Genomic DNA, 15,382 nt, shown 5'->3' with positions numbered 1-15,382 from the left:
ATGAAGTGACTGAGGGACTCGACCCAGTAAGACAGCAGTGGCGACGGGCAAGAATGAATGCTGTGGCTCAGTGACACTTAGTGGTTACCTGCAGGTTACTGAGATGTATTAGGGAAAGTTGACAGGATGAAGTGACTCCATTAGTGCCTTTGGCAAGACACAAGTAACTACCAAGGATAGAAGAGATGGCTCACCTGAAAGAAGTGAAGGAGAAAAAATTAATGCAGGTATTGCAGATTACACACACACACACACACACACACACACACACACACACACACACACACACACACACACACACACACACACACACACACACACACACACACACACAAGTGCTCCATCTCACTATATTGTGGTGGGCAAGTTTAGCGTCAAGTGTTTATCCCTGGCCAGGAGGCGAGAAGGCGAGGTGGTGAGGGGGAGCCGTGTTCCCGCTGAGTGTCACCTCTGTTTATTTATCTCACAGACGCCACCTGTCCCCCGCCGCCGCTACAGCCCACGTTACAGTGAAAAGATCCCGGCACAAGCTGTCTGAGGCTCCTGCGAGAACCTGCAAGGCGAGGAGGCGTCACCACGGAAGTGTTTGGAAATAATGCAGCCATGCTTTTATAGAAACCTCTCTCTCTCTCTCTCTCTCTCTCTCTCTCTCTCTCTCTCTCTCTCTCTCTCTCTCTCTCTCTCTCTCTCTCTCTCTTAGTGGTTTGCAAATACTCAGGTTGTGCCTACACATGCAAGCTAATAGCAATGACTGCACATGATAACTTATTCCAGTGTTCAGGTCAAGTCAAGTGAATAGAATGAGGCAAATCGTACACTAAACAATTAATTACACATTGTTTCAGATAATATGGAGGACTCATTTAGAGCCACACGTAACACAGTGACGCTCACTCTCCATCACTAAACACTTGTATCAACACACACAACATACAATATTTTGATCACCGCGTAATAAATGAAGTATATTAACACAGTACAAGTCATAATAACACACAGGGTCACTGCATGCGAAGGACCACAGAGAGTACCGTTTCTCACATCTTGATCAAGCACCGAATAAACACATGAAACACGTGAAAATACATGGAAAACCACACAATTCTTTGACACAACTACAGTGGAGACATTGAAGGCAGTAGGACATCACGAAGTACTGCCCGCGAACACCACGAAGTACAAAGCGACCAGCGACCCGCCTGTCTTCATGGCTCCGCGATCTGAGTGTGCCACACCTCGGCACACAACTCTATTGCTGCTGCTGTCTCCCGCTGTCTGCCTGCTGTGTGCCTGCGCTTCGCCTTATCTTCGGTGCGCTACACATATCTACGTTCATAAGGTCTATATCTCGCTTCAGAAACTCAGGAAACTCACTCCTACAAAAGCGTGTCCGTCAGCTCCCCTGCGCCACTAACCACCGAGGCACTGAGGGAAGCAGCGCCACTCAGGCAGTCACCACTCTTAACCTTGGCACCAGAGTGAGTGGTGTGTTGGGCCGACACTCAAGGGGATGGTTTCAGCTCCGCGTGTGGTGTCATGACCCTCAACCGCTGAATGAGGGTTGTCTTGGGAGGCCAGACTGCTTGCGCCGTCATCTGTCTTGCGGGGGCGGTGACGCGGATGATGTCAATACTAAAAAAAAAAAAAAAAAAAAAAAAAAAAAAAAAAAACATTAAAAACCCTTGCAACTACAACCCGTTAAAAAGGTGTTTCTCTTGTTAATGATGCAGATATCTTGTTAATCTGAACCATAAGAACACCATTAAAAAATCCCTATGACTTACACAACAACATACTGAAATAGTATTTCTCCTGTCAGTAATGCGGAAATCTTGTTAATCTGTCACTGGAAGCTTAAAAAAAAAACATTCCTAACCTAACTTAACATGTTCCTAACCTAACCTAATTTTTACAGATCCATGTCGGGGCATCATGAGAGAAAACAGCTTGTATGCTGTCATACGGACGCGGCGCTCACAACTTGGAATCTCAAACAAGCCTCTCCCACACCCACCTCTAATATCTTCCACCACTGTGACAGAGAGAGAGAGAGAGAGAGAGAGAGAGAGAGAGAGAGAGAGAGAGAGAGAGATTAGATTAGATTAGATTAAATTGTTTATTATCCACCAAAGTGGTTGTTACACATTTTACAAGTAGTCAAGTATACAAATATGATTTAATACCGGTGATATTTAACAATGTAAATACAATAAAGTTGAGGATCACTCGTCTATAATAGATGCACCACAAAAATGCTAAGTTAACGTACATACACTGGTACACTTACAATGAAAACATCAAGGTGAAACAAACCTAACTAAATATATTTTTGGTTATTTTATTTATTTATTTTATTTTATTTTTTTCAAGTCCAGCCTTAAAAGAGTTTATAGATGTGTCCTGTGTGAGGGAGAGCGGGAGAGAGTTCCACACTGTGGTTCCCAATATGACAGTGCGCCTATCAGCAGAGAGTGTGTAGGTGGCCGGTACAAGCAACCTGTGCCTGTGTCTTGTGACGCTACTGGTGATGGCTTGCCTGTTACATAGTGATAAAAACTATTTTGGATGAAACCCTCGTAAAATCTTAAATATTGTTGTAGCCACTTGTAAAACATGTTTGTGCTTTATTCGTAGCCATTGGAGTTCTTTATAAAATGGAGACACGTGATCATATTTCTTAACTCCACCTATGGCAACCCTTACTGCAGCATTCTGTAACTTTTGCACACCAGACATTAATGCATCATTTGTAGTCCCCATATTCTAATACAACAGTTAATTAAGGTTAATACAAGGGCCTGTGTCACCATGATCCTGCTGTCCTTATCTGGGTTTTCACTAATTCAACTTACATACATTAAAATACCCACCACTTTCCTTTTCAGCTCATTAATATGGACGTCAAAAAGCAAGTAACTATCCAAGCAAACTCACAAGTTTTTCACGTGCTTACTTGGATGTATTACATTTCCATTAACATTCACAGTCGTGTTTGGGGGAGTGTGAGATAAAAGCTGGCGATTACCTATAAAAACACACTGAGTCTTGCAAGAATTAAACATGAGACCATTGTTTAGTTACAACATCGGGATCACCATTTTTATACAGGGGGACAACCAGTGCATGTTTCCATGACTCGGGGAACACGCCAGTCACCAGGGACGTGTTGATGATACAGCTGAGGAGAGGACAGTGACACAGAGCGCATCCCGGACAAACTTTAATGCTATTCCGTCCGACCCGATGGAGTTGGTTACATCGAGGTCTTTAACGGTTAAGATAAGGGTGTCAGCGTCCACGGGCTCAGGTCTACAAGCAGAGTTCACTTTAATGGTATTTACTTGAGGATGATGAACAGTTACTACTACCCCTTCACTTCTTAGTTCTTCCTGAGAACGTCTGAAAGTAGTCTCCCCAACATTTGAAAAGAATTTATTGAAGTCAGTTTTTCATTTACGTTACCAAAATTGTGAGTATCATGTTTTTTTTTTTTTTTCTGATTAGGAATAATTTCCTCAGTAACTTTCCATATTGCAGAGATATTTCCTTTACAATCTTTTAGACGACCTTGATAATGCTCTGCCTTAGAGGTATTAATGAGTGCTTTGATATGCTTTAGCAGCTTTATAACGTTCCCTCAATCCAACGTTATTTGTACCGACTTTTAACTCTCTTTGCAACCTATTACGTTCCTCCTTTGCCTCACGAACATCGCCACTCATCCATGGTGCTGGTGTGCCTTTCACAGCTTTAGTCACAACAGGGGCACACACATCAAGAGGAAAACTAAAAACCTCATTAAAAATATACACTTGTTTGTTAAGGTCGTCAGTTAAAAACACATTATTGATACAATACACATTGTATAAAAGCAGCAAACAGAAAGTGTCTTTATCACAGTGCTTCAGATCAGGGAGGCTTTTTATCACCGGTATTTTGCGAGGTTTTCTTACATTTATAGCGACGGACACGAGATCATGATCTGCAATTAACTGAGGGACCACGTCAAGGGATAAAACTACCTCAGGTTTATTAGTGATAATAAGATCCAGTAGAGTAGCTCAATGTCAGGTTTTTCTTGTGGGTTTATCAATAAAACTGAATCAACTTATCTCTTATTATTTTGCTAATTCTATTTCCTTATATCAACATATCATCATTAAAATCACCCAAGATAAAAACACTTTTGCCTCGCAAACACACCACCTTGAAAACCTCCTGTATGTTGTCAAAGGATGAGGCTAAAGCTTTAGGGTGTCGATACACACATCCAATGACAATGGCAGGCAGCTTCCTGCATTGCATCTGAACCCATACGTCTTCCACTCCTACCTGTCCTGGCACACCTAGTATAATGAGAGAAGGATTTAAAGTACTTTTTACATGCATGCAGACACCACCACCTCGTCCATTGTCACATCTAAATACCATATCTCCATCAATGTGAACATAACCACCTGGAGTGTCTGCATGCAGCCATGTCTCACTCACACAAATCATCAATGCTTCTGTCGGTTAACAATAACTTTACTTCATCTAAACTTGATATCAATGGTTGTGCATTAATATGTTCTACAATTAGCGAATCCTTCTTTGAGTTCACAGCGGCAGGTTCGTCATCGCCAAGATTTTAACGATAGTAACTACAAAGTTTGTTTTTATGTCCCAGGGAATGGCATTGTTGGCACTGGAGTTTATGGTCAAATCTACAACTTCCTTGCATGTGATTAAATTCCCCACAGTTAAAGAATCCTATCTTTTTGTTGTGTGTGTTGTTGTTTTCTGATGCTTGGTAAGAACTGCGAGAATAGTTAGCCACATGTTTTGCATGGTTGTAATGTGTGTAGTGGGGAACTGTGTGCCTCTCACGGGAATTAGAGACTAATCGTTGTCCAGGATGCGAAAGACGTGGCCTTGTTACATTTGATCTGTGTTGACCCCCCCACGAGTGAGAAGTGGTCCTCCAACACCCTGGTGAGGCCTCGCTGCTGGGGTCGAGGCGATGCGGGCGTAGGTTTCAGGGGAGGAATGGGAAGCAGGAGGGGGAGGAGACTGGGAATAAAGGGGGTGGCCTAAGAGTGGGAACTGCCGGTGTAGGTTGGGGGTGATGCACATGCTCCCCACCTGCATGGGTGAGCGATGTTCCTTTCTGAGAGGTAGTGAGCGCTGGCTACTGGTGACGTGTTTTCATTTTGGAAGTACTGGGAGGAGGCACTGGCTTCACTCTCATCAGTTGACAATGGTGCCTTATGATGGTGTGCTGCTGTGCTGCTGTACTGCTGTGCTTGAGACTGCTGTTTACTGCTTTTTGGATTGACAGGTAATTTTATTTATCTATTTATTTATATTTATTTATTTATTTATTTATTTATTTATTATTATTCGCTGTGCTGCTGTGCTGCGTGGGTAGTGGCGAAGCAGCATACTAGCTAAATATGGCGCATAGTGCCACATTTGAACTTCAGGCTAGCCAAGAGAACAATATCGAGAGCACAGTTTCATTTTGCGAGTAGACTGCTCGTATCTCTGAACATTCATAACTCGTTACCTCGTAACTCGGACACCCTCTGTATTTCTGATAGAGAAAAGTTTTTTTGGTATACGTCCTGTTTGGTACAAGTCCAAGAGTCTGGAACAAATTAGTAATAAGGTAAGATTCGTAATAAGCTAAAGTTATTCAAACAGACATACTGAAATTAAGCAAAAGATACAAATATATATTGTAATATACTGTATGAATAAAGCTTTCACATGTAAACAGCTGCAACACATACAATGCAATAGCACCAGTCTTCACCACACAAGATACGTTAACAGTTAGTATAAGAGATTACCTTGTGCAGCATCCAAGCAAGCAATAAGCACTTTTATTTTATTTATTTATTTTTTTTATATTTTAGCATCATACAATGTTACTTTAATTTGACACTACTAATTTTGTCAACATAATGTGGAAGCTCTACTTGTTAATTATCCAAGAGAACAAAATTGAAATATGAAACGTTGACAAAAATAAATAAATAAGTAAACAAAATAAACAAATAAATAGAATAAGTAACTGCCTGCGTAAATCTTACATATAAATATGCAGTAAGGGAAATGTGGAATGAAATGTTCCAAGTCATTTGATCTTTACACTTTATGTAGAGTGGGAAAAACAACACAAAAAAAAAAGATCTAGTTGCGGTGCTCACTCTGGCGTGTATGAATACTACTACTCCTTGTGCCCACCCATGCATGTCCTCTCTCTCTCTCTCTCTCTCTCTCTCTCTCTCTCTCTCTCTCTCTCTCTCTCTCTCTCTCTCTCTCTCTCTCACACACACACACACACACACACACACACACACACACACAGGGAGAGAGAGAGAGAGAGAGAGAGAGAGAGAGAGAGAGAGAGAGAGAGTGTGTGTGTGTGTGTGTCACTGACGTGTTAATTCTTAAAGTGGTAAATTTCCAAGTTTATCTGATAACGCATCATTTATAAAAGTGACAAATATTTCCTCTCTCTCTCTCTCTCTCTCTCTCTCTCTCTCTCTCTCTCTCTCTATCTATATATATATATATATATATATATATATATATATATATATATATATATATATATATATATATATATATATATATATATATATATATATATATATATATATATATATATATATATATATATATATATATATATATATATATATATATATATATATATATATATATATATATATATATATATATATATATATATATATATATATATATATATATTAATTCAGATGTAGTAGCACTAGTAGTAGTAATAGTAGTGTTCGGTTCGTCGTAGTATTAGTAGTAACAGAGAGAGAGAGAGAGAGAGAGAGAGAGAGAGAGAGAGAGAGAGAGAGAGAGAGAGAGAGAGAGATTAACAATCATTCAAACACTCGTTAACTACAAACTAAAAAACGAAAAAAAACGATATTTTTAGTAAATCTATAACTTTACTTATACAAGCCAGCACACATACCAACGCACACATGTTAATAACTGTGATAGAAAAAACAAAACAAAAAAACAAACTTGCATTACGAGTACAGCTACATACGTACTCTGTAACGCTGTGCTGTTTCACCACTTTTTTTTTCAAATGCCACATAGATGATTAGCCGGGCTCTCAAATGCGTTTCTCCTGTTAATAATATAGAGATCGTGTTAATCTGTCACTAGAACCATAAAGATATCTTTGAGAACCTGTGCAATTTCATTTCGAGTCTTATCTGTTAAGTGGAGGTGCGGCGCAGAAGTGCTTCAGAACATGGATCATTGTCTCGTGTTCTTCCAGCCTGTCGTCCGCGCTCGGGCCCTGTTACCACCAGCAGCGAGAGAGAGAGAGAGAGAGAGGTTAAGGAGTGGAGGACTCGTGGCGGGACGCTGAAGGAGGCGTGAAGGAGTGAAGGTAAGAGTTTGCTAATGGAAACAATGTTAAATTATTACTCAGTGGATGGAATTAATGTGTAAGTCGTGAGATTGTGAGTGATTAGGATGCAATGTTGATCAGAGTGCAGGTAAAGTAGTTAAGCTTGTCAGGTGAGAGATAAGTATGGAGGCCATATGGGAAGTTGCTTGTTTGTGTAGGTGATTGGCTTGTGATTACACTTGCTGAGGTAAGAATCAAGGAAGCGAAGTTGAGATTCTATAAATGAGTAAGTAAAACCTTGTTGGATTGGTATGTCTGTGGCCGCTGTCTTGTTTTAGTTTATCTTTCCGTTGACTTAACCTGTATTTCTCGTACCTTCTTCTCCTTACATTAATAACTCCTCCAAAAGTCACTAACACTTCCAGTTTGTTAATGTCAACTTTCTTTTCATATAATGTAAAGCCTCACGTCCCTTTCTTCCATTCCAAGTGACAAAAAGAACAGCCACTCTTGAGGCACCACTTTCAAATCACTCGTCTTTCACTTCAGTTCAAATCCACACACACCTTCCTCGCCTCGCCATTAGTCCACAGAGGAAATATGAGTGTTTATGTCAGGTTACATTAGGCTTCTCTCAGGTTACATTAGGCTTCTCTCAGGTTACATTAGGCTTCTCTCAGGTTACATTAGGCTTCTCCCAGGTTACATTAGGCTTCTCTAAGGTTACATTAGGCTTCTCTCAGGTTGAATTAAGCTTCTCTCAGGTTAAATTAGGTTTTTCTCTCATCCCTTCTACCGTTTATTTCTACAATTCTGATTTGTATTATATTATTTTACGTTAGGACATTCTCTCTCTCTCTCTCTCTCTCTCTCTCTCTCTCTCTCTCTCTCTCTCTCTCTCTCTCTCTCCTCTCTCTCTCTCTCTCTCTCTCATTCCTTTACTCTAAACACTGTAACTCTTATGTGTATTTGAGCGCTGTTCGACACAATGTTTTTCAGTGACAGCATATTCTTGAACGCTGCCTTTTGTTCCACTGCGTCCTTTCAGCGTTGCATTACCTACAAATAGGAAAATATATCCTCTCGATTATTTTCATTTGTTTATTTATTTATTTAGTTTTTATAGGCGTCTTCGTGTTTTGCATAGCGCTTTTAATGTAAGTTATGTTAGGACTCTCTCTCTCTCTCTCTCTCTCTCTCTCTCTCTCTCTCTCTCTCTCTCTCTCTCTCTCTCTCTCTTCTTTTCTTTTCTACTCGTAAAGTCTGCAATTCTCTTTTGTTTCTCTGTTTCATCCTGCTTACGACTTGAGGTGTTTCAGAAGAGGAACATCAACACACCTCAGAGAGAAAAAAAAATAAATAAATAAATAAATAAATTGGCTTCTGTCTCTTTCCATTCTTCTCCTCCCGTTTTCTTTTAAAGTACGACATAGAAGGAAGCCTTTATTTATTATTTTATTTTTATTTGCCTCTTTATTTTCTTTCATTGTTTTATTTGTTTTTTTTATTGTATTTATTTATTTATTTATTTATGCTTTTGAACGATTTTTTTTGTTTTTTGTTACCCAAAGCTTGACATTTTTATCATCCTTCATCACACACACACACACACACACACACACACACACACGCACACACACACACAAAACTCTGCAAAATAAAGATAAACTCGTAACGGATACACTGAACACAACACCTCTCTCTCTCTCTCTCTCTCTCTCTCTCTCTCTCTCTCTCTCTCTCTCTCTCTCTCTCTCTCTCTCTCTCTCTGTTTATCAGTCGTCTTAACCGAAGAAGCAAACCAGCTCATGACTCAACTGTGTGTGTGTGTGTGTGTGTGTGTGTGTGTGTGTGTGTGTGTGTGTGTGTGTGTGTGTGTGTGTGTGTGTGTGTGTGTGTGTGTGTGTGTGTTTTTTTTTTTTTTTTTATGTAGGAAGGATACTGGCCAAGGGCAACAAAAATCTAATAAAAAAAAATGCCCACTGAAATGCCAGTCCCTAAAAGGGTCAAAGCAGTGGTCAAAAATTGGTGGATAAGTGTCTTGAAACCTCCCTCTTGAAGGAATTCAAGTCATAGGAAGGTGGAAATACAGAAGCAGGCAAGGAATTCCAGAGTTTACCAGAGAAAGGGATGAATGATTGAGAATACTGGTTAACTCTTGCGTTAGAGAGGTGGACAGAATAGGAGTGAGAGAAAGATGAAAGTCTTGTGCAGCGAGGCCGCGGAAGGAGGGGAGGCATGCAGTTAGCAAGATCAGAAGAGCAGTTAGCATGAAAATAGCGGTAGAAGACAGCTAGAGATGCAACATTGCGGCGGTGAGAGAGAGGCTGAAGACAGTCAGTTAGAGGAGAGGAGTTGATGAGACGAAAAGCTTTTGATTCCACCCTGTCTAGAACAGCAGTATGAGTGGAACCCCCCCAGACATGTGAAGCATACTCCATACATGGACGGATAAGGCCCTTGTACAGAGTTAGCAGCTGGGGGGGTGAGAAAAACTGGCGGAGACGTCTCAGAACACCTAACTTCATAGAAGCTGTTTTAGCTAGAGATGAGATGTGAAGTTTCCAGTTCAGATTATAAGTAAAGGACAGACCAAGGATGTTCAGTGTAGAAGAGGGGGATAGTTGAGTGTCATTGAAGAAGAGGGGATAGTTGTCTGGAAGATTGTGTCGAGTTGATAGATGGAGGAATTGAGTTTTTGAGGCATTGAACAATACCAAGTTTGCTCTGCCCCAATCAGAAATTTTAGAAAGATCAGAAGTCAGGCGTTCTGTGGCTTCCCTGCGTGATATGTTTACCTCCTGAAGGGTTGGACGTCTATGAAAAGACGTGGAAAAGTGCAGGGTGGTATCATCAGCATAGGAGTGGATAGGACAAGAAGTTTGGTTTAGAAGATCATTAATGAATAATAAGAAGAGAGTGGGTGACAGGACAGAACCCTGAGGAACACCACTGTTAATAGATTTAGGAGAAGAACAGTGACCGTCTACCACAGCAGCAATAGAACGGTCAGAAAGGAAACTTGAGATGAAGTTACAGAGAGAAGGATAGAAACCGTAGGAGAGTAGTTTGGAAATCAAAGCTTTGTGCCAGACTCTATCAAAGGCTTTTGATATGTCCAAGGCAACAGCAAAAGTTTCACCAAAGTCTCTAAAAGAGGATGACCAAGACTCAGTAAGGAAAGCCAGAAGATCACCAGTAGAGCGGCCTTGACGGAACCCATACTGGCGATCAGATAGAAGGTTGTGAAGTGATAGATGTTTAAGAATCTTCCTGTTGAGGATAGATTCAAAAACTTTAGATAAGCAGGAAATTAAAGCAATAGGACGGTAGTTTGAGGGATTAGAGCGGTCACCCTTTTTAGGAACAGGTTGAATGTAGGCAAACTTCCAGCAAGAAGGAAAGGTAGATGTTGACAGACAGAGCTGAAAGAGTTTGACTAGGCAAGGTGCAAGCACGGAGGCACAGTTTCGGAGAACAATAGGAGGGACCCCATCAGGTCCATAAGCCTTCTGAGGGTTTAGGCCAGCGAGGGCATGGAAAACATCATTACGAAGAATTTTAATACGAGGCATGAAGTAGTCAGAGGGTGGAGGAGAGGGAGGAACAAGCCCAGAATCGTCCAAGGTAGAGTTTTTAGCAAAGGTTTGAGCAAAGAGTTCAGCTTTAGAAATAGATGTGATAGCAGTGGTGCCATCTGGTTGAAGTAGAGGAGGGAAAGAAGAAGAAGCAAAGTTATTGGAGATATTTTTGGCTAGATGCCAGAAATCACGAGGGGAGTTAGATCTTGAAAGGTTTTGACATTTTCTGTTAATGAAGGAGTTTTTGGCTAGTTGGAGAACAGACTTGACATGGTTCCGGGCAGAAATATAAAGTGCATGAGATTCTGGTGAAGGAAGGCTTAAGTACCTTTTGTGGGCCACCTCTCTATCATGTATAGCACGAGAACAAGCTGTGTTAAACCAAGGTTTAGAAGGTTTAGGACGAGAAAAAGAGTGAGGAATGTACGCCTCCATGCCAGACACTATCACCTCTGTTATGCGCTCAGCACACAAAGACGGGTCTCTGACACGGAAGCAGTAGTCATTCCAAGGAAAATCAGAAAAATACCGCCTCAGGTCCCCCCAACTAGCAGAGGCAAAACGCCAGAGGCACCTTCGCTTAGGGGGATCCTGAGGAGGGATTGGAGTGATAGGACAAGATAAAGATATGAGATTGTGATCGGAGGAGCCCAACGGAGGAAGAAAGGGTGACAGCATAAGCAGAAGGATTAGAGGTCAGGAAAAGGTCAAGAATGTTGGGCGTATCTCCAAGACGGTCAGGAATACGAGTAGGGTGTTGCACCAATTGCTCTAGGTCATGGAGGATAGCAAAGTTGTAGGCTAGTTCACCAGGATGGTCAGTGAAGGGAGAGGAAAGCCAAAGCTGGTGGTGAACATTGAAGTCTCCAAGAATGGAGATCTCTGCAAAAGGGAAGAGGGTCAGAATGTGCTCCACTTTGGAAGTTAAGTAGTCAAAGAATTTCTTATAGTCAGAGGAGTTAGGAGAGAGGTATACAGCACAGATAAATTTAGTATGAGAATGACTCTGTAGTCGTAGCCAGATGGTGTAAAACTCGGAAGATTCAAGAGCGTGGGTACGAGAGCAGGTTAAGTCATTGCGCACATAAAACGCAGCATCCAGCTTTGGATGCTGCTGTGTGTCAAGTGATTCGTTTTGTTGGCCAAAGGGAGAGTCGAGGAGAGGAACAAACGGGTCGCCTCCAGTTTTTGTCATCGGAGTAAATATTTGGGGGAGAAGGAAGAGGAGGAGGAGGAGGAGGAAGATAAAGAACTGTTTTTGAAGGAGGTGGAATATATATAAGGCTGGAAACTGTAGGAGGAGGAGGAAGATGAAGAACTGCTTTCGAAGGAGTTGGAATATATATAAGGCTGGAAACTGTAGGAGGAGAAGGAAGATGAAGAACTGCTTCTGAAGGAGGTGGAATATATCTAAGGCTGGAAACTGTAGGAGGGGGAGGAAGAGGAGGAGGAGGAGAAAGTTGTGTTTTTTTGAAGGAGAGTGTGAAAGAGAAGACCCAGAGATGGAGAGCATAAGGAAAGGAAGTTAAAAATGATGATCAAGAGTGAATATATGAAATGACGAAGAACAGGAACAAGAAAAGAAGAACCGTTTGGTGAGAAGAGTAAAAAAAAACAATCTTAAGTGGAAAATGTAAGAAAGAGAGGTGAAGAAGATAAGTAAAAGAAAAAAAAAGAGGAGGAAAAGAAGGAGTAGGGAAAAAATTACAAATACGAAGAGAAATAGAGATTGAGAGGAAAGGAGGAAGAGGGATGTTGATGGAGGAGGAGAAGGGTCGGGGAGGGATTCCAAGGGTAGAGACTAGAAGGAAAGGTGGAAATTAAGGAGATGCGGGAGAGAATTCTATTGGAGGAAAGAGAGGTGATGACCAAAGGAGGAGGAGGAGGAGGAGGAGGGAAAGAAAATCGACATGAAGGAAAAAAAAAGGAAGAATGAGGATTGATCTGAGTAGGAGGACGAAAGAGAGAAATAAAAGAGAAGGAGGAGGAGGAGGGGAAGGAGGAAGAAGAAGAAGAGAAGGAGAATCATAAAAAAAAGAAGCTCATGGATAAGAAAAGAAAAGAAGATGTGAAAAGGAAATGAAAGAAAAAAAAGACAGTAGAGAAGAGAAGAAATATGATGGAGAGAAACATAAAAAAACAGTACATGTAAACAAGAAAAGAAAATTGAGAATTATTATGAGTGAAAATGATGTGAAGAGGAGAGAAAAATGTAGGGAAGAGAAGGAAGAAAAAACGGAGGAGGAGGAGGAGGAGGAGGAAGAAGATAAAGGAGAAACGAAGAAACACACGTAGATAGAAAAAAAAAGATAAGAAAGACAGAATATTTAAAGACGAGATGAAGAAGAGATGGTAGAGAAGAAGAGGAGGAGGAGGAGGAAGGGGAGGCGAAAAGAGAGTGGGGTGGAGGGGACGGAGGCAGGTGAGGAAACGGAAAGTGCTAATATTGCTTTTTTCCTTCCCCTGCTCTTGTAGACTTCAGGTGGGGAGGAGGAGGGGCGGGACGAGGCGGGCCGGGGCGGGGCGGGGTGAGAGGAGGTGAGAGCCGCGGAAAATAAAGGCAAATGGGGGAAGAGAGAGATAAACTTGGGTGCATTTTGCGAACACTGGACTAGAGAGAGAGAGAGAGAGAGAGAGAGAGAGAGAGAGAGAGAGAGAGAGAGAGGAGAGAGAGAGAGAGAGAGGAGAGAGAGAGAGAGAGAGAACCCACTGAGGCGCCATTCCCTGAATTTAGCAGTCAAAAAAAGGCTTATCCAAAAGAGGGCGAAGTGTAATGAGTAAATGTGAATAGTTATGAGTGGATGAATAACTGAACGTATCACTGAGTGCCAGTGAATATGAAGCGAGGATATCTGAGAAAAAAAAAAAGCATGGTGATTTTGATGTATCTTTTGAAAACCGATTGGACACGGACAGGACACTGACAGGCTGGAAATGTGTGTGATTTACTGGAATTGTGTGGTGGTGGATCGTATAAGCTTACTGCGGGGAAAAAAAAAAAAAAAAGAGGAGCCGTTTATTGCGGTGACTGAGAGAGTGGAGTGTTGCGTGGGTGAGCAATGATTGTAGAAGTGAATGTTGAGGTGAGTGGGTGAAGTGAAAGGTGATCTCTCTCTGCACTCGAGGGTTTCAATATTAATTTGGATTTAGTTGAGTGAGTTGCCGCTCGTTGTCAAAGTTATAGGGACATGGAATTGGGTGTGTTTTTGTTAATGAAAGGAATGTATTACGATTTTTCACGTAAGAGGAACACTGGCGTAGGGCAACAAGAGGAAGGAAAAAATGGAATCACTCTTGAACTATGTATATTTAAAATGCATTACGGTTTTCAAGGTATGAATATTAAGCTATGTATATTTTAATGTATTACTATTTTAAAATGTGCATTGAAAGCTTCTCCTCATTGTAAGGAGAAGAAAGTGAAGGATTAACTGTCATTTTGTTGATTTGAAGGTTATTCTACAAAATTTATTATATATGGAAAAAAAAAATACATATAAGTGTTGCGTCTGGAAGAAAAGTACTGGTGATGACAAATATACTGGCTCAAATTAAGTTGTCGTGCAGTAATGAAAAAATGGAGGATTTTTTTTGTTTTTGTTTTTTTATCCTCCTCTTATCTTCCTTGCTTCCTTTTAGTATATTTTCTTCATATTGACAAATATCTTTTATTCTAATACAGAGTTCAATTATCCACTTTTTTTTTTTTTTCGTGGTATTTCCAGTCTTCGTAATTGTTCTGTTTGTCCTCCTCCTACCAGCCTCTTAACGAGGACCAAAATATCTCCTGCTGTTTGGTTTTCCTTTCTAATCCTCCTCCTCCTCTTCCTCCTCCTCCTCTTGGTCTGAGTCCGTTCCCTGGTGCTGCACACAAATGACAGACACGGCAGTGGTGATGCTTCTGGCGGTGGTGGTGATGGCAATGGCGCCTGTCTGGAGGTGATGGTTATGGTGGCGGCGGTGGTAGTGGTGGTGGCGGTGGCGGCGGCGGTGGTGATGGTGGTTAATAAATTCGCTTGGTAATGAAGGGAGTTTGTAATGGTGAAGTTGGCAGTGATAGTTACCGGAAACGTACGTGTGTGTGTGTGTGTGTGTGTGTGTGTATGTGTGTGTGTGTGTGTGTGTGTGTGTGTGTGTGTGTGTGTGTGTAGACTCTTCATACATAGCGTGAAAAAAAAAAGAAAGAAAGAAAGAAAGAAAACAAAAGCAGACGTAAACTATTTGACTCACCCTTTAATTTCCCAACCCAAGTGACTCATTGTTTTGTCCAAGCTTCAGCACAACCTCTTCATACCTTCCATATTTACCATTTACCTGCCCTTCCCAAATGACTCGTTCCTGCATCTTGGCTGTACGTGATGCAACAGAGGGCGGGAGAAGCCACTGGGCGCAGCGTATCTAAGAGCAGAGGAGG

The 15,382-nt window shown here is 41.3% G+C and overlaps 2 long non-coding RNA genes across 3 annotated transcripts in view; both read left to right on the top strand.

Annotated features, from left to right (window-relative positions):
• LOC135100382 (uncharacterized) overlaps positions 1-4,111 on the top strand; it is a 33,169-nt gene extending 29,058 nt beyond the window's left edge. For both annotated transcript variants that reach the window (XR_010268648.1, XR_010268647.1), the window contains one exon: positions 1,916-4,111. This is a non-coding gene — a long non-coding RNA (uncharacterized LOC135100382). The remainder of the gene's footprint in view (positions 1-1,915) is intronic.
• Positions 4,112-7,339: 3,228 nt separating this feature from the next.
• The window catches only part of LOC135100266 (uncharacterized), a 53,126-nt gene continuing 45,083 nt past the window's right edge, over positions 7,340-15,382 (top strand). Inside the window, exon 1 of the long non-coding RNA XR_010268559.1 lies at positions 7,340-7,426. This is a non-coding gene — a long non-coding RNA (uncharacterized LOC135100266). The remainder of the gene's footprint in view (positions 7,427-15,382) is intronic.

Source organism: Scylla paramamosain, chromosome 5 (assembly GCF_035594125.1).
Source record: "Scylla paramamosain isolate STU-SP2022 chromosome 5, ASM3559412v1, whole genome shotgun sequence".
Taxonomy (NCBI): Eukaryota; Metazoa; Arthropoda; class Malacostraca; order Decapoda; family Portunidae; genus Scylla; species Scylla paramamosain.
This window is presented reverse-complemented; position numbering and strand designations above follow the sequence as displayed.